We start from the raw sequence: 19,862 nt of genomic DNA, 5'->3' as shown, positions 1-19,862 counted from the left end.
GATGACAAATGGAGTTTATTATTCTGTACATTGTGATTTTGGTTATTTCTAAATATTACCAGGTCCCATTTTATCAGATGAGTACTTTGGTTGCAAAGTACTCAAATGAAAAAAAAAAAAAATTTAGTCAGAGATGTAGATTCCCCCCCACCCCATAATAATAAACATCTTAACTCTGAAAACTTCTGACTACATGGCATCATGGTCAAAATATGGTCAACAAGTTTTGTGGTTTGTACAAATTTGGTCTTTTGGGAGCCTGGGAGCTGGTGCCATAAAGAAGGCAGGCAGTTCAGTGTGATGTCCTACACGCGAAGGCGGCTGTACTTGATGAATAAGACAAAAAAGGTTGAGTTGCCTCTCATCTTGGTTTTCTTTTTTCATGACAGATGAAGGTAAAATGTCCTTTAACCCAAATATTATCATCTGGTATATCTGCCTTCGGAAAGACAAAACAAAGATCAGGTGGTCCACATGTTTGAAGCATTTCTTAGTTGAAATACGAAAGGACTCTGTGGTTTAAAATAACCCGAACCATGGCTCTTGGAATGGGAAGAATGCCCTCTAGGCCCACTAAGGGGATTATTATAGCAGAAGCAGCAGTTGTTTGTGGCAAGAGAAATTATTCAGAAGACTGCTATTTCTGCAATTCTGGGATGCTCCAGCTGCATAGATTGGACCCGATAATACTCCAGTTACTACCCCATCTGTTTCTAAAAACAGTCTAAAGAGAAATGTAAAAATGGCAGCCAGAGAAAAGGCAGTTGTGTGGTGTGGACTAAGACAGTACAATCAACAGTTGCTTGTGGCTTCTCCCCCCTGATTCTCTAATGCATTAGAATCAGAATTCTGTGTTTGTTTCACACAATGATTTCTTAGTTAAAATATTTGCCACTTTCAGTTCAGTTTGGTGAATTATTTAATGATGAAAATCAGCATTGAGAAAATGGTTGTATCCTGAAAAGAAGCTGGATGGACTTGACCTTTTGAGCACAGATGTATAGGAAGCAGAAATGCTTGGGGTAGGGGAAGTGTGGTTTATAGTGTAGTTGAAAAAAAGCCTGGGTTTTAAAGTTAAGAACATCAAGGTTCCAATTCTGGCTTCACCTCTTACTAGCTGTGTGCTCATACCCAAGAAACTTAACCTCTCTGCATGGTCTTCAGTGGTCCTCAAGGGGTTAAAAATACAAATTTGATCAGTTGGTGAGAATTAAATGAAATATATATGGGCAAAACTCCAGGCTTTTTGAGTAACCGCTCAATAAATGCTTTTCAGGTTTTAATTTTAAGAAGGAAAATATCTCTTTTAGAAATATTATGCCCATCATGTTGATCAAATGGCATATTATTTATGGAGTGGAGTCCTCTGGAGCAATCCTAGAAACATAACCCAATAGAAGTTCACAAATGAGCTGCAACTTTTATGTTATTTAAACCTATGTTGTCCTTTTCTCAGAGATAATTAACTGCTGGGTGAAATTCAGAATTTTATGGAAATTCTATGATTATTTGAAGACAAATTTTCCCAAACTCTTTAGCTTTTAGAAAATAGGTTGTGTTCATCTGAGTCAATTGAAAATGAATTGACCAACATTGTCCCAGAAGCCCCCAAATTTTAATATTGGACTTTAAAGATTAACTTATAGGAAGTAAGCTGTGAATTGAGGAATGAATTTTTGCTCTATGGGCTGTAGTGTATGCATAATTTTTAATAATATTAACCTCAATATTATCATCTGTAGAATGGGTTAAGTGTGAAATTACCTTGTTGTGAGGCCTGGGTGAGCAAAGGCAGGGAAAGCCACACTTCAGGTAGTCAGTGAATGTTTCTTTTCTCAGAGCAGGGCACTGAAGCATGCCACATGTTTGTTCCCCTAACTTTAAAATTTTTCGCAGTTTGAAAAAGAAGAGAGTTGCCAAATGGGATGAATATTGTTCAAAGCTCTCTGACTGTCTGGGCAATTGCTTTATCAGAGTTTGGGAGGAAATTATCCCTCGAGCATGGTACTCGATTTGGGGAAAGGAGAGATGTGCCTACTCTCTTTCTTGACTCATCTCTCATGCAGTTCATTTAATTGATTAAAGCTTAGAAGCTACCTGTGATTAGTGGAGTGGTATCTGGACAAAAAGTTCTTTGTTAACCTGAAAGCATATGGAAGACAAATCATTTCTTAATGCCCTCATAATTTTCAATCCAGGCACTCTATACTATTGGAAACAAGTTTCTTCTTAAACCCTCAGCACTCAAATTCTTTTTCTTTTACTGGAGTTGGGCCTAGAGATCCATGAACTATCCAGTGTGTCCACTGAAGTATTAACAGGGTTTCAAGAGGAGCCAGTATTGTCAGGGATTGGAAATTAGTATATTAACAAAGCCATACTCCCAAGTCATACTTTCTGGACTGTTCAGCTGTTGCTCTCCTATGAGAGCAAAAATTGATGATTATATTAAAATGGAGTAAAATATTTATTCATTTCATTCTGAAAATTTATGTTGAGCCCCTATTTTGTATAAAATACCATGCTAGGCACTGGGGAAGGATACAGATGTTAATTTTCCATGGGCCCTACTCTCAAGGAGCCTTTTGTTTTGTCATTGTGAGAAGACATGTATATAAATAATCATTCCAAGGTCTAAAGGAGAAGGTTGTTTCTGGTGTAGGGAAACTGGGAAGGTCTTCACAGAGAAGTGCTGCCTGAGCTGCGTCTTGAATGACAGGCAGGCCGTGGAGATGGTAAGATGGTCAGATCCTAGTGGAAGGAGTCAGCTCCTGTTGTTAAGAAGGCATCTGAGCAAGTGGGTCTGGAGCTTGGGAGATCATTCCTTGACCTGTGAAAATTTCTGAATAATGTATGTTCTGTGACCATTTTATATATACGTGCACATACACATAGAGAGACCTGCACATGTGAATGTATGCAAATGAACTTAACTGTAATGTGTTTATGATTGTTTTTTGGCCAAAATGCATGAAGCCAATAGTCCTCCTTTTTAATATATGTATATATTACATGTATATGTTTCGCCAAAGACAGCAGACGTGTTTTTAATTCAATTGCCATTTATTATGAAAAGCTGGATAGGTTCATGAATTATGAATGCATCCTGAGGATGACAATTAAATGAGATGTTCTATTTCAATCAAAACAGTTGGGAGCTTCCCAATGGAGACAGACTTACTCACTTCCTAGCATGTCTTACAAATATTAATTTTCCATGGGCCCTAGTCTCAAGGAGTCTTGGGAGATAAAGATGGATCGTATTGGTTTTTATGAAGTCATTCTCACCCCAGAGTCTCTGACAATCAAAAACCTTGCCGAGACAGATGAACATCTGCAATTGCTTGGTCTTCTTGTACACTGATCTTAAATGTCACATTCTGTTTTAGACCACTAGCTTTATAGTTGGGTACTCTCTTCTCCCCTAAATGTATGTCATATAGTGGGATGAGGAAGGTTAGAGAGTTTGGGCTGTTCGTATGGGGTGGGAGGGAAAATTAGACAAATACAAATGAACTTTTTTGATAATGGATCACTGGATTCTAAATAGTAAGAAAACATGGATTAAAGTTGTAAGGGTGGCTGGTCTTACCTATTAATACTACATTTTCCAAGGTGTGTTGAATAATAAGCCATCACTTATAGAAGAATAGAGGACCACAAGTGCTTGAATTTGTTCAGAAATAATAATAAAATGATGAGAACTTTGTTTTGAAGAACTAGAAATTTTAAGTTTCCTAAAGTGAAATGTCTAGAATTCAGTTTGGGGATTTAAAACATGAGCCTGTGACCCGACCCCCTTTCTTCTTCCCCTACTTGCCGTTTCCTCTCCTTGTGTCTCTTCTCCTGGGCCTCAAATGTCCTTTCCCGTCAGCACACCTCCCAAGGTCTTCATAATGATAGTAATAATGATAAGATTAGCCAAATACATGAGAAACATAATTTTAGAGCTGAAGTTGAGCCAGCGCCAAGTGGCCTATGTGCACAGTCTCATCTAATCCTTACAGCAACTTCATGAGAGAAGCACTATTTGAATCCCTCTTTTAAACATGACAACACTAAAGCTAAAAGATGATGAATAAACTGCCCAAAGCCGCACAACTCGTAGGTAACCCAGCTGGGGTTTTTGCCTCGCCCTGGCTGATTCGCTGTTGCCTCTCAACGTTAACTCTTTGGTGAAGTAATTTCACGATTTTAATACCTTATACAACATCTGTTCTCGTGTGTGCTCTCATGGCTTTACCTGCTTACCATAAGGCCTCTCACAATTAATTAGTTTTTATTTTCGTTTTTCTAAATGGAAAAAGTAATTGTACTTTAATGAAAAATTAGAAAATATGGAAAAGCAAGATAAAAAGAATAAAGAAATCATCACCTGTAATCCCATATGCTAGGGAAAAAAACCAATGTTAACCTGAAGGCTACTTACTGTATGATTCCATTTGTATGATGTTCTGGAATAGGCAGTATGATAAAGGAAAGCAAAGGGGTCATTTATGGCCAGGGACTGGGACAGGGAGAGGGGTGGCTACACAAATACTCAAAAGGACTATCTGGAGTGATGGACTTGTTCTATATCTTGATTGGGGTGGTGGTTATATGACTGTATGCATTTGTCAAACCACATAGAACTGTATGCAAAAATAGTGAATTTTATTGTACGTGAATTATTCCTCAGTAAACATGACTAAAAATAGAAGCCGATATTAACACCTTATCGTATATCCTTCCACTCATTTTCCTATTCATACTCATTATAAAAATATGTTTTAAAAATAGATTATACGCTGTATGTTTTATAGCCTATTTTTTCATATCATTTCAAAAATCTATGAAAAGCATCCTATATAATCAATAATATTTTGTCTCTATTATTAAAAGTGAGCATGATTATTTGAATAAACTTATTAATTATTTAGATTAGCTTTTGTCTGAGTTTTCTTATAGCAGATCTTGTTTTAAAGCTTTACTGTGAATGTATACTATGTGAAAAAGAAATTATTTCTCCGAGAACACAGTTGCTTTGACTGAAAAATAGTAAAACTAATAAATTGCCTAGATAACCTCTTTGGGGACATTCTGTATATTGTTAGATTGCAAGTTATTAGGCAGCTGAAGACTCTACTTTTCAGTACATTTTCCTTGACGTTGAATTAGAGGTAGAGCAAAGGCAGGGCCACCCTGCATGAGTGAGCAGAAATGATAAGCAATTTTACCTTAATGCTCCATTTAGTATTAGGGTTGATGTAAGTCTTTTATAACCTGAAGTTTTTAGAACGAACTTCTGTTTTTCATGTTTGCCATTGGAAATATTTACTCTACTTGAACTTACTTGTTTGGGAGTATAACAAATGTTATTTCTTTTAAGAGGTACAATAAATATTTTCCTTCTGACCTCAAAAAGTAGATGGCTGAAAATAAAATCGATTGTTTTCCTCATAAACTCAAATGGACATATTACCTCTGTTTCAAAAATGACATCAGGTAGATCACTTCACAGGCTAATGACATTTTTCCTGCCAGACAGAACCCTTGATTTACCATTGTCATGAAGTCACTGTGCCTTCTTCCTTTCAATTCTCACTGAACACTTGAAGTATTGTGACACTTAATGTTTCCTATAATGAAAAATAAGCAAAATTTGACAAGGCTTATTGTTTACCATCATGCAGAGAAAGATCTCTCCGCAGACATTAGGAGAGCTTCTTCTTGCTGAGTGTGGCCAGCGCTCTCCGTCCCCCACACCCCGCCAAAAGTTAACACGCTCTCTGCCTCTCCCTTGTGGATTTTTCAAGGGACATGTTAGCTTCATGAAAGCCTTTCTGTCTAGAAGAGCAGGATTAGAACAAGAAGCCACCTTCTTCATAAGCAGGATGCCCCAACTTTCGGAAAACATTTTAGACTCTCTGTGGGTTTGATTAGCTGTTGTGTTACATTTCTTTCCATATCTAAACTTGCTATACTCTGATCTAGTGACAGCTTTGTAAAACGGGTCTGGGCTTCTGGTTTCTTCTTCTTCTTCTTTGTCTTCTCCTCCTCCTTCTTTTTCGTCTTCGTCTCCGTCTCCGTCTCCGTCTCCGTCTTCGTCTTCGTCTTCGTCTTCTCCTCCATCTCCACCTCCCTTTCCTCTCCCTCCTCCCCCGTCCCCCTGCTTTTCTAATTAGGTAATCATTAAGTCCCTGTTGACCACATGCAATAGACCAGGCAATATGCACCGGATAATGTAAGGAAATACATCAGTATATTGCCCTGTAGAAACTTGTCATTGTTCATTTGAATTTGTTGACTTTGTTTCTTTCTTGAATTATAGATAATTTTCTATTTGCTCTGATCATTACCTTAAAATGAACTTAAAGTAGTATAATGTTCAGTCCTTGGAATATTCTGTTTTGTGACGGCTTAAAAGTCATATTCCATCAGTAGGCTCCCAGGAACGTCCTAAATTGGATTATCTGTGGACTGGCAGGTTCTATCTAGAGTTTGATAGGGTGGAACTATTTAGGAAATGGAGAGTGACTTTTGTTGTTGCTTGTTTCAGCAACCATGTAAGGATAATTTACTCTCCAAAGCTTCATTAGCTAAATGAAACAAGTCTTTTCTGCTTTAAGTTGATGCAAGTCTTTTTCTTTTTAAAAAAAAAAATCATGATGCATCCGAGATCTTCCCTTGGATTATCTTTCCTTTGAGATGGTTTAGGGCTTTAAAATTGACCTATGATCTCCAAAATCTATGGATGATGATCCAGGAGGTAAATTGGTCACCCACAGGTGTCCTTTGGAGTTCCCCTGCACACGCTGACAGGCTTAGAAAGGACTAACAGCCTGCCTTTAAACCAGCTGTGTGTTCTGATGCCCAATGCTTCCAACTGTTGCCCTTTTTAGGTTTAAGTTTGTCTGGAGAAGAAAGTGGAGACCTTAAATATTAAGTTTCTGTTACCATTTATGTGATTTGATGGTGGTTTTGTGCAGAATTATTTGTTCTTAGGTGGAATAACAGCCCAGAGTTTGGAATGAAGTCATCAGAGCCACTTGTGCCAGGCCCAAAACAACCCGTATCACTGATCTTTTCCCCGGAGTCAGAGACACAAATAGAACTGTTTCAGAGCATTGCAGTGGGGGAATTTCAGAGTGGTTTGGCTGTGGTTATTCTCCTTTCTTCTTTTAAGATGAGGTGCATTGTGCCAAGGCGAACTCCACATTAGTAACCAGGAGACAGGCAGCTGTAGATGTAGCTCTTAGGGCGGCCTCCTAACTAACAAGCCCCACACACGTAAGAAGCGGGAAAAAGAAGGTCTGTTTTAGTTTTATGTCGTCATTGCATTTGTTCCTGTGGACCTCAGGACTTCTTCACTTTGGTTTTGATTTTAATTCTTTTTTTTTGCTGTGGTTGGGGACTTGCTGATTTTCCTCCTTAGGCACCTCCCGTGGTTTTGCACCACGTGTCCTCTGTACTCTAGTGGTGTCCCTGCTCCCTCTGGTGGAAGACCTGATCCACAGTGCTCAGAGAACACTTCACTTCAGTGACCCAAAAGAGCCCAGCTCCGAAGGACACGCTCAGGTTGCTCACCTTACCGTTTTGAATTCAAATCCATTGTCAGTCATTCATTCAGCAGCAGGCATTTCTTGACTAATCAAGGCAGGAAAATCAACAGGGAACTAAACAAAGTCCCTGCCTCATGGAACTTATATTTTAGTGGCGCATTAAACATGTCTATCTGTAGTGCAAGTATCAAGAAACATGAGTTAAGATAAACTCCCCTCTCCTCATTAAGGAAAAAAAAAAGGAAAGAATAGAAAAGCACATTGAATTTGTGGCAATTTCACCCAATGCACCAATGTCTCCTTTTTGTATTAGACATTCTCAAATCCAGAAAAAAGAATGTCTTAGACTGTTCAGGCTGTTAAAACAAAGTATGATAGAATGGGTGGCTATTTAATTCTCGAAGCTCTGGAGGCTGGGGGTTCCAAGATCATAGTACATGTCTGGTAAGGGCCCACTCCCTGTTTGTCAGCTGTCTTTTTCCTGTAACCTCAGGTGTCAGAAGGGGTGGGGGAGCTCTCTGGGATCTCTTTTGGGGCAGTAATCATAATCATGAGGTCTTCACACTCATGACCTAATCACCTACTGAAGGCCCCACTTCCTAATATCATCACCTTGGGGGTTAAGATTTCAGCATGAATTTTGAGGGGACACAAACATTCAAACCATAGCAGATAGCTATAAAGCTTAGGTTATTTTTCAAAAGACATAACAATAAATAGATACATTGAGAGGAGTCCCTTGTGCAGCCAACACCCTATGGTCAGGGTCATCCTAGAAGAGAAGTGCTTGGGACAGAGCTGCCAAAGACACATACCTTATATGTCTTCTGAGTTTCTGAGTTGCCATTATCACTGCATTTTGTTTGTTGCTCTTACCACCCAAAGTAAGTACAGAGGGAGTTCAAATAAAAGTTACTTTTATCTAGATCTATTATAAAACATAGGAGACAGCTTGGAAATAGGTACTGTGTAAATAAAGCTTTTATTACTATAATATTACCAGTGGAATGCCAAAAGTTGGACCAATATATTTTGCCTGCACATTCCTGGTAAAGGTTCAAAATATGCCAGCAAAGAATTACCAAGTGTGAGCTGTTTATTCCCAAGTCTGTCTTAACAAAAGGCCCACCATCAGTTTTAGTGTTTATAGTTTGAGTTTTTATAGTTTCAGAGATTCAAGAAAGAAAATACCCCCCCCCACTCCACTGCCAAGCTACCAGAATGTCTTAAATTCTGTGATGAACACGGATACCAGAAAGTCAGAACTAATGGATTCTACCATTAGCCAGCTATCAAAATGAATTTCCAAATTGTCCTAGAAATGAAAGAGAAAGAACAGAGAAAGGGTAACAATGAGATCCCTGTTACACACACACTTTCAGGGATCGTTCTTCCATTTTGTGAATGCTCTGAAGAAGACTTTATTTGCACGTACTAGTTGAAAAACTGTTTTTATTTAAAATAAATAACAATATGGTAGCTCTACTTTTAATTTTTTTGAGAAACCTACATACTATTTTCCATAATGACTGCACCAATTTGCAATCCCACCAACAGTGCACAAGGGTTCCATTTTCTCCACATCCTCGCCAGCACTTGTTTGTTGATTTATTGAGCATAGCCATTCTGGCAGGTGTGAGGTGGTATCTCATTGTGGTTGCAATTTGCATTTCCCCAATGATTAGTGAGGTAGAGCATCTTTTCATGTACCTGTTGGCCATTGTATGTCTTCTTTGGAAAAATGTTCAGATCATTTGTCCATTTTTTAAATTGGGTTATTTGTTTTTGTGCTTTTGAATTGTATGAGTTCTTTGTATATTTTGGATATTAACCCCTTATCAGATTTGTGTTTTACAAATATTTTGTCCTGTTCCATAGTTTGCCTTTTCATTTTATTGATGGTTTCCTTTGCTGTAAAGAAACTTTTTAGTTTCATGTAACTGTGTGAGGCAATGGATATGTTAATTAATTTTATTATGATAATCATTTCACAATGTACACATGTATTAAATCACTACATTGTACATCATTTAAAATCATGTGGTACGACCTAAATATATACACTTTTCACATCTCAATAAAGCTGGGGACATTTTTTTTTTTTTTTTTTTTTTTAAATAACAACAAAAACAAGTTACGATAACAAAAACCTGGCCAAACTTAGTGTCAGAGATTCTGCCCAAATACACAATGGATGAAGAGCTGGGTCGAGGAAGCCAATGAATGGGGGAACAGCTTGAGGAGATGTCACCCAATAGGAGAAGAACCACTATGGATCTCTCTCTCTCTCTCTCTCTCTCTCTCTCTCTCTCTCTCGGTAAATATACATAACATAAAATCTACCATCTTATGCAGTTTTTAGTGTACAATTCAGTATCTAGATCTCTTTAAAGAGGAATTACGTATGATACTAAGGAAAAATATTTGTGTTTAAATTGATGTCTCTAATACCTGGTTAACCATGAATGTGGAACAAATACAGAAATCTAGGTTTAAACTGATGAACTGGAAATAGATAGCTTCTGTAAAAATTCATGGGCATAATAAATATCTTCTTGTATGTAGTTGATATCTGATCATCTTCTTCCCCTTATAAGTGGTGGTTTTTGACAGTAACTCATATCCTTTGTAGCATTTAGCACAGTACCTTACTCTAAGGTGAGTAAAAATGATTTGTTGCTTGAGTGTAACATATTTTTGGTAAATAATCCTTTGTCTATTCAGTGCTATTGCTCTGAAATAGTGCTTTGTGCCTTTATTATTGGGGGGTGGCCTGGGGAGGTGGTAGACTGACAGCACCAGGGCCCCACTGCTGCAGCCCTTTCTGCAAGGCACCTCTCACAGCCCTGCAAAGCCACTAACTAGCAGAAATGACAGCACAGCAGGTATGGTGGACTTTAAACCACAGCCAGGTCAGGTCAGCTGGCATATATTTTCAAGTGATTCCAAAACAACACTTCCATCTGCATCAAACAATTGGAATTATGCTAGGCTTGGAGTTATTTAAACTTATCAACTTAGGGAGAGAAAAGCAGATTTTCCCTCTGGGTTCAGCCTGTCAGATGTTAGTCTGCTCATTTCAAAGAGCAAGACCAATCAATAAAGCTATTATTCAAGAAGGTGCCAGGGAAGCTGAGCCCAAACACAGCTGGCAAAGAGTGTGGCACTTCACATCACTTCTGCTCTCCATACATTTGGCAATGCATGGTGAAATTCTCCATTCGGGGGTCTCATTATGTGCTTCCTGGCCTTTTGGAAAAGGTACCACTGTGTTTTGGGAAAAAGGCCAAAAAGCAGATCAAAATCTAGTATTATGACTGGAACCTTTTTAACAATGTGAGGTTTCATAGAAAAACATTTGTAAAAATACACCTCTTTGTGACTATAGATTACATTTTCTGTGTTTAGTGAGCACTCCCTGTAAAATGAATTCTACGTTTTCTGCCTCAAATCCTTTTGAGAAGGAGTAGAGAATACATAAATTACATGTTTCTCTTTGCAAATTGGCCTTCAATATTTCATATGCCAAGAAAATGTTACAAAATTAGGGCAGCATTAATATCTTTTTCTTAATGCTCTCTAAACACAGTTTTTTCTTTTAAATTTTAATCTCATCTGCATAAGCCATTTGGGGGCTAGCAAAAACTGAGGGAATCAGCTAATACGCTAGAAACCAAACCCAAGATGTATTCTGTGCTCAGATCTAAATTGTTCCCAGTTTGGTGTCCTTTCCACTACAAGGGATCTTATCTTCAGACAGTGTCCTGGGAAACCTGATTTATAAATGTGATTTCCCACCCTCAGGTAAGTTACACTGTTATTAAGAACAAAGCCCTCCCTTCCCTGCGTCATTCTGCTGGAGGGACACATGACACCTATACATTCAGCCTTCTGCCTGCCTTCCTCCCTCAGTTCCCCCAACCCAGACCATCTACTTGTCATGTCAATGGTCTTATTGACAGTTTTGCTTTGAAACCAACCAAAGAGACTGCAGAAATTTTGGTGACCATCCAGAAATTTCTCTCTGTGGATTATAGACTTTCAGGGATAATGAAATGTATTGATTTCCTCAGAAACTGTCCAGCTGTACTGAGGGAAAACCAAATTATGTATAAGAATTTAAATTGGCAAAAGCAACCTAAATCCTGGTAAATTTCATACCAGATCTGTATGTATGAGACTTCTTAGCTTTTATAGTTGGAACAGAATATGAATAAAATGACCTGTGAAAGTCAAGAAATTATGCACTTTTTATCATTACAACGAAGAACTTGACACTGTCTAAAATTTTGGGGTGGGAGGGGAAGAAGCACGACAGATTTTTAAATACACAGAATATTATAAATAAGTATCTCAGGCAGTCATTTTCTCTACATTTGCAAGATCATCCTGGACTACTTAGTAGACTAAGAGTGATTAATAGCAATGATTCTAAGAAGGTATTTTTTTTAAGTGCCTTATCATCTGTTACTTTCAATTTTGGTATCATGAGGTTACAATGATACTTAGTGTCATTCTTTAAATAACACTGCAAATAAGACTTTGTCATATTTTTCCAATTGAGTCCTTCTTTCTTTGAGGTTTCTTTTTATCAAAGTATCTAGGTACTTAAAATCTAAAAATAAGTTGTTAAATCCTTTCACTCTCTTTGTACTCTCAGAGGACATTAATCTTATTTCTTACGCATTTGTTCTTCAGCTGTGTCCGTGTTGGAGAGTAGCAGTCCTGCTTTTTTGTTCAGCTGTTATTTTAGCCCAGAGGAGCAGTTGACAAATCTAAATGAGCCCGAATGACTCTTATGTAATTAACAATTATACCTACTGGATGTCTCAGAAAAGACCACTGCCTTTGCTGGGAAAGATTTTCTTGGCCTCTGGCAGAAGTTTTAGGGAGGCCAGAGTCTTTCTTTGTCCTGACAGCACCTCATTCACAGCCCTCATTACTTTTGAGTGGGACTGGGCCTACTCCATTCCATGGCTTTTCTGAGAGAAAGCTGGGCTCTGAGTCAAGCAAGGGCTGTGGCAAGGGTTGGGCTTGAAACAGAAGAGACAGGCGAGCAGACAGAGGTGGGAACAATAGCATAAAGAAACAGTGGCAGGGAACATACGATAATATGGGAATGATTTGGGGAAAGGAGGGTAAGATTTCAATATCACCTGAAAACTCCTTGTATCCTGACTTGGAGAATTCCGTAACAAAAAAAAAGGAGTTCAGTAAATTCAGTAACGTAAAGGAGTTTGGTGAAAAACAAATCCATATTACAAGTTACAATCGGGGGTTTTTAATGCATATGTGAACATTTATTTTGTGTTTGTTTAAGTACCAGGTAGAAAGTTATATATCCTGTAAATTTAATGGAGGAAGTAAATTTTGAAGTGGGGTTAAAGACTGCGTCATGAAATCAAGTTAGTGGGTCATGACCAATATAGTTTTCAAAATTCAGGAAAAGAGAAATACCAGGAAAACTGCATATAGGAAGGTTAAGTACTGTTCTGTGAAATGTGTTTCGATTATAGCTGTGTATATATTTTTATGGGGGGGGAAAGAAACAATGGCAGAAAAAATGATGGAAGACATCCATGTCAGGGGTAGATAGAGTGAATTATAGCACCTATGAATAGTCAGTTCTGAGTAAATGTGTGATTGATTGGATCAGATAAAAGACAAGGAAGGAGGATTTATATTACTGATTGTTTCCGAAAGATGAAATTTCATTTTATATCCTTCCTACTTATCACCTAAAATTCAGTAAATACACTGATCTTAAATACATGTTCCTCTCATTCTTCTTGTAGCGTGTTCCTTAATTTTTTTAAAAACCTGCTATATCATCTCAGTGAAATATTCTGGGAAACTTTTATACACATCTCATTATTTAAAATTATTATTAGTTATTTCTAAGGATACCATGTAGAAAAAAACCCAAGCGTGCAGGCAGGAAACTGTTCTCCTAATTTTCAGAAATTAGGTGGGTCTTTCATTTTACAATCATGTTGATCATATGGCTTCAAAACTCTTTGGGGTAATAAAGGTGCATGTAGTCCTGTTTTCTTTTGACTAGTGTTCAATTTAGGGGTAGATTCAGCATGTTGGTGTGTTTCGGGGAAGTAACTAGTAATTTGATCTTGGAAATGTAATGGACATGTAATGGACCTGGAATCAGAAGTCAGGAGTTCAAATTCTCCCAGAGTGATATGTGAAGAGCAATATATTAAAAATCAGGTCATGCCATTACTCTGCTTAAAACCTTGTAACGACTTCTTAGTTCCCCTTAAAAATAAAATCCAAGTTCTTCAGAAGCATCTTTCAAGCTCTGGTCCCTGCACGCTCTGCAATCTTGTCCTGTGTCACTTTCTCCCCTTTTGTTGGACTGCAGTCACATACACATTCTTTCTAAGTTCCTAGAAAACCCAGGCTCCTTTCTGCCTCAGGGCAGAATTCTATGCTTGCCATTCCCTTCCCTGAAATTCTCTTTCCCAGCTCTTTGCACAGCTGGCTCCTTTAAAAACCATTTCCTTAGAGAGGCCTTTTCTGAGCACTCATCTCAAACAGGCCTCCTGCTTAATTCTCTCATAGCAGTCTAGTCATTTTCTTTGTAGCACACATCGTCTCTGATTATTTCATGTATTTGTTCTTTACTTATTTACTGTCTGTCTCCCCTTCTGGAATGTAAGCTGATTGTCTTGTTGAATGACAATCCCTAGTGCTTGGCCCAATTTCTGAGCTTTGCAGGTGTGCAGTAAAAAGGTTTTGGTAAATGGGAATTTGAGTTCAGGACGGAAGCACTGAACTTGTAGATCTATGGAAGTGAAAGGAATCTGCAAAGAAAAAAATGAAGATTTGGCTACTGAATTATAGAGTTCATTTGAAGTACATAGAATGAAACTGAGCCATTAAAAACAGAGAGAAAAAAAGAGAAAGAAAAACAGACTTTTACATTTAAAGCAAGTCAACGGTAGCAAAAATTTTAAATCTCAAAATCTAAGGTTACAACGCATAAATGATGAAAAACCAATTTAGTTCTTTTTAAAATTTTTTCCAAAGGAAATGTAAAATGTTCGAATCACCTTAAAATTAAGAAAAAAAAACATTAAAACATTGGGCAAATACTAAGACATCTCTTTATGGCCAGTTAAGTGAAGGAAAATGCGAAGAAGAAGAGTTGGAAGGTGAATAAGAAAAGGGGTGTAGGGAAGAAGTATGGAAAAGTAGACTGGGGTGACACCCAGAGAGGGAGGAAGGAAAGGAAAGATTATCTGAAGACCCTGGTCACTTATGGGTTGGAGAGGATTCTCCCTACCCTGTGAAATACTGACCAGTTGGGTACCCAGGGTTCCTGGCTCTGGGCCTGCCTCATGGGAGGAAAGCTGCTTCCCGAGCTGTAGAGCTTCTGTGCAGAACAATAGCTGACGACAGCCATGGACCAGGTGAAGTCAAGCTAGCGACAGCCAAGAGGACAGAGGTTCCAAACAGTGTTTTCTAAGCCACTGGTACTTGTGATCTGGAGGCCCTCCCACCATCATCTGCACAGTGAAACAGAAAATGGCACCATTCACTGTGAATTGTTTTGTTTTTGTTAGACGGCTGGTAATTGATCTAGGGGCCATCATGGTGGAGATTTGGGGTGGGTGAAATTTTCTTTGTTAAAACTAATGCAGGTTCTAACCTTGGTGGAGGAAGCGATATTTAATGTCACATAAAACCAAAAAGAATAATTCTCTAGGGAGTTGGCTGGTTGGCATTTCTTTCCTATTTTTCTTCCTTCCTAGGCCAGCTCAGTTCTATTAAAATTCTGTTAGCTAAATGTCAATGGGTTCAGCCTGTCTCCTCTCTGAGCCACACATTGAAATTTTCCTACAAAATACTATCGTAATGCATTACAGATAAACAGAATTTTATTAATGTCAGCCCCATTGATTTACATACAACCCAGTACCCTGTCTGGAGTTTCATTTACCAGGGTTGGTTTATTATTATTCTTCTCAATTCATGATGACAATATACTTAGTTATAACACAGAAAAAGGAAAGGAGACTTGCTGCTTAAACTACATCGCTCTAGGATGAAGATTTGCATGTAGCATTCTGGCTGTTGGGCTTAAGTAGGCTCCACAGTTTCCTAAAATAATTCAATCTAGAGTGTTCTCTTAGTTGTCTGAAAAGAATTAGCCAGCCTTGACTGTGCCAGGTTGGAAAATTGACCGGTTTATTAAGAAAAGGCATTTTATTGAAACCGTGCTAAAGGACGTTGAGCTGTGCTGGCACTTTTGTCTCCCAGGTGAAGAATGTGGAGTGTTAATTCTGTGTTTGCTCTGAGGAGCTCTGCTGGGCCATTAGCATCCTGGGGCTGCCATTATCCTGGGCAGTGTTAGGAGTGAACTCACTTTGGAAAGTTGGAAGGTTTCAGGGCAGAAGTGTCCTAATCTTTCTTAGCACTCAGCCATTTAACCATAACTGCCATGCCCTATACCACTACCTTGTAAACAGCCAAGAACTGAGGCTTTAGTGGACAACCCTCAGCGTAATAACCCCCATGAAATAAAACTATAGCCCAGGCTCAATAGGAACACCACAGGTCTCCTGAGACACTGCTGTAGTCATGCTTTGTACTGACTCACTTGTTAGGCCAATTGTATTATCCCGAAGAGACCAAGTTTGGCCCACACACAGCTGTACATTGGATGGAGTCAGTGAAGGAAGTAAACACCAATCTTACCAGAAAAAGAGACGTTGCCCCCCAGAAAGGGGCTTTTGAGAACAGCAGTGATGATCCACTTCAGGAAAGAGAATGGGAAATAGCATTTACTGTGGAATTCAGAGTTTTCATCCCTAAGACCCCAGAGGCTTCTCGTTGCTTTCAGGCTTCGTGAGTCTTACGCCCACCAGATTTCTCAGACATGACCCTCTAATCGTACTGGGGAAGAGACTCCTTCCCTGGGAAGGAAGAGTGAAATCGGAAATTAGGCATGGAGGGAAAAGAAAGGAAGGGAAAGGGGAAGAGGAAGCTTTGGGTGCCTTTTTGAATTCATAAATGTGGACCTATTTACTGCATACGTAATGTCTTCCTCTCTAAGAGGAACCATTTAGAAAGCACAGTAGTGCTTGCCTTGGTATAATTTAAAGCAGATCTTCAATTCTTATCTGATGCTTCTAGTCTATTTCGGCTGACCCTGAGTGCCTTTCAAGCATCTCTCTAAACCATAGTTGCCTGCCAGTTGTCTCCAGCTGCCAGTTACCAGCTTGCCTTCAGATCCCATCCCCTCAGGAGAGTCTTCACAGAAGAAATGGAACCAAATAACCACCAGCATTACAGCCACCATCTCAGCTTGTGAAATCTCACCATGATCTTCCCTAAGAGAAATTTTCATACACATCTATATATTGTTTTATTCATCATTTCTCCCTTCAACCCCTTTCCTCCACTTAGGTAAGTCTTCAATCTCTGGGTACTTTTTCAGAAGACAGGGTTTTACCTGAAAGCAAAACTTTCAGAAAGAAATTGCTTACTCTTGTGAAAGCTGTTGAAACTAGTGTATTGACTGGCCCCAGCTTGGTAGAGGTTCAATGGTTTTCTGTTTCTCTGCTCACTGTTGCTAACTGTGTTGTGTTAAATCTCCTTCCCACCAGCAGCAGGAGGGCAGGATCCTGTCTCTTTAGTTCATTGATGTCATTGTCAGTCAAGTGCCTAAAACAATGCATGGCTCCTAGGAAAACCTCAGAAAAGATTTATGAAATTGAACATCTTTGATGGAATCCCAGTTGATTTCATTAGTTAAATGCAAAGTCAGGATCATCCAGTTTAAAGCTCCAATCCCATATCCTTTGTCAATCTCATCTTTTCCTTTTCCCTCCAGCACTTGCCCTCTTCCTGGGTAAGGAACTTGGAGTGGGGGAGGGGAGGGCCTACTCTTACCATCTTCCTCCCCCTCCCTCACCTTGAAGAAAGGCAGAGGAATCTGCTTTATTTCTGGGATACCCTCATCCTTCCCCTTGTCTCCATCTCATTCTCCATCTCTTCTCTTACTTTAGGGTGGGGAGGAGAGAGAGGTGTCTCTCACATCATTGGTCATGGCTGCAGTCCTCACCCTGTAGGTGTGGCTCTGGTACCCCTGCTTGCCAGGTGACAGACATCCAAATACTGGCCATGGTACCCAAGGGAGCATTCTTCAGAACCCCTTTATGGGATTCTATTTCATGGTCCCCAGGTATGGGATATCTAGTGTCAACTCTACTCCATCTAGCCACCTGATGATATAACCCACAACCTTTTCTTCCTGAGGTCTGTTTATCTGCAGGCTGCCCTGTTGGAGGGGTCCTGACAAAGGGACTGAGGCCCACATGACCCATGAGACGCTCACCCATCCTTGTCTCCTCTAGGTGGCCACCATCCTTCTTTGCCCAGCCATTTCCCTCCGATTCTCTTTCACCTGCTCAGGTAGACTCAGGACAGATCATCTTGTCTACTGACGTAGCAGTCATCTCACTGGAGCCCCAGATGCCAGGTGCCCTTTCACACAGACCCCTCCTAAGTAGTTCTCTTGGATAGTCCCCTCTCCTGTTTTTTAGGGGGAGAGAGTGAGGGGATAGTAATTCCAAGGAGAGGGAATGAAAAGCCATAGCTGCTCTTGCTATGCAGGTGAAAGACCCAGAATTGACGAGTCTTCCTGCTCACTTTCCCTGTGTTTTCTCTAGATGGGGGAGGAAAAGAAGGGCATGTGAGAGTGAGGATGGCAGGCGAACTGCAGTTTCCCTCAGCCTCGCAGGGAGGAGTCTCTTCCCAGTTATTTGTACTCTTTAGATTGGAGAGCTCTGTACCATCTCTCTGACCTTGGTTTTGCTTCCTTGGTCACCAGTGCAGGTCAGCATTCTGCACACAGTGAAACTCCACTTCTCTTGCTGAGTCTTCTTCCAAGCAGGGGCAAAGCCTCTGTCTGCACAATAAAGCAGCTGTTGTATGTTCTTCAGATTGCAAACTGTAGAATCACAAGATATTTCAAAATCTTCATTCGTCGTTAGCCTTGTTGTTCTCTTAAAGCTCATTACATATGAGAAACAGCAGTTTATTTCATTCTTGAGTGTAGCTTCTGATCATAATTTATTTTTGAAGAATTTTCCATGAATAGTAACTTGCCTGAAGAGTGATGAGGTATATAATACTTGGAATTTTTGTTGTTGTTGTTAATTCCTGTTATTCCTGCGTGTGTTCTTCTGGCTTTCACTGCAGTGTTAAAATCCAGTGCAAGACACATTTATAGCTGGATTATTAGGGATCTGGCAAAAGAGCATGAATTGACAGTTCTGTTAATTCCTCAGCAGTGCTTTGACTGTATATTGAATGTGTGTCTTAGAAGCACACGCAGACTGCTTGAGGCCCTCTGGTATTAAAGGCCCAGATGCCTGCCTGGTGTGACCGCTCACACGTGCAGTACCTCATACGTCATGGAAAAAGGTTTTAGATGAGCATATATAATGTTTGTCATTTCTATTAGTGCTTTAATTAAATCAACCTTCTAATCAGACAAATCATAATAATATCTTAGGTAATATGATTAGAACAAAATAGAATGCAACTCTCAGATGTCTGAAGCACTGAGTTGGGTAGTAACTTTTTGGTAACATTTTGCTGAATGGGTGACTTTGTTTGGTAAACGTGTAGTTCAACGTGTGAACACAAGCCTGATGATGTAGGCTTTCTCTAAATCCTCTAAAAATCCCCGGCAAGGTTGGTTTTCACCGGTATAGCTGTTAACTAATAGACCATATTTCATCTGTAATAATTATTGTAGCAGCTTCGAAATCCTCACCCCTGTCACCATTTTCATGCTGAAAGATAACAGTGTCTTCCATTTATGAAAAATGGATGAAAAAGTGGAACAGTTGTTGTAAACAAGTCAAGATAAATCTCAATTACTTTTATTCATGGAAGGGATTAAATTGGATTAATTTTTTCTTTTCCATTTTTGATTATATCAACGTTGCAGCAGAAACTTCTGCTTGGGGGTGATGACAGTGGCCCTTTGCCCCCTGTTGGGTTCGAGCAGACGGAATTGTTTATGGGTACCCCTGGCAGCAGCAGCTTGCACCACTTTGGTCTAGAAACTGCTGTTTGAGTCAGACGGACTTAGAGGACCTGCTCAGACCCACCTGGGCAGATTGCAGGACACCACCAGGTCGCCAAGCTCTGGGAGCAGAGCTTGTAATGGCCTAAGCCATCGTTCAAAATTAAAACGTACATTGAGAGCATCCATGAAATCTCTAAAGCCGGTTTTTGTCCTCCATTGCAGAATAAATGTTTCAGAGTCTCTCCCTCCCTAAACTGCCT

The 19,862-nt window shown here is 39.4% G+C and overlaps 1 protein-coding gene across 31 annotated transcripts in view; it reads left to right on the top strand.

The window, feature by feature from the left end:
- The window catches only part of NCAM1 (neural cell adhesion molecule 1), a 308,388-nt gene that overhangs the window by 141,967 nt on the left and 146,559 nt on the right, over positions 1-19,862 (top strand). The window lies entirely within an intron of this gene.

Source organism: Rhinolophus sinicus, linkage group LG06 (genome assembly GCF_036562045.2).
Source record: "Rhinolophus sinicus isolate RSC01 linkage group LG06, ASM3656204v1, whole genome shotgun sequence".
Taxonomy (NCBI): Eukaryota; Metazoa; Chordata; class Mammalia; order Chiroptera; family Rhinolophidae; genus Rhinolophus; species Rhinolophus sinicus.
This window is presented reverse-complemented; position numbering and strand designations above follow the sequence as displayed.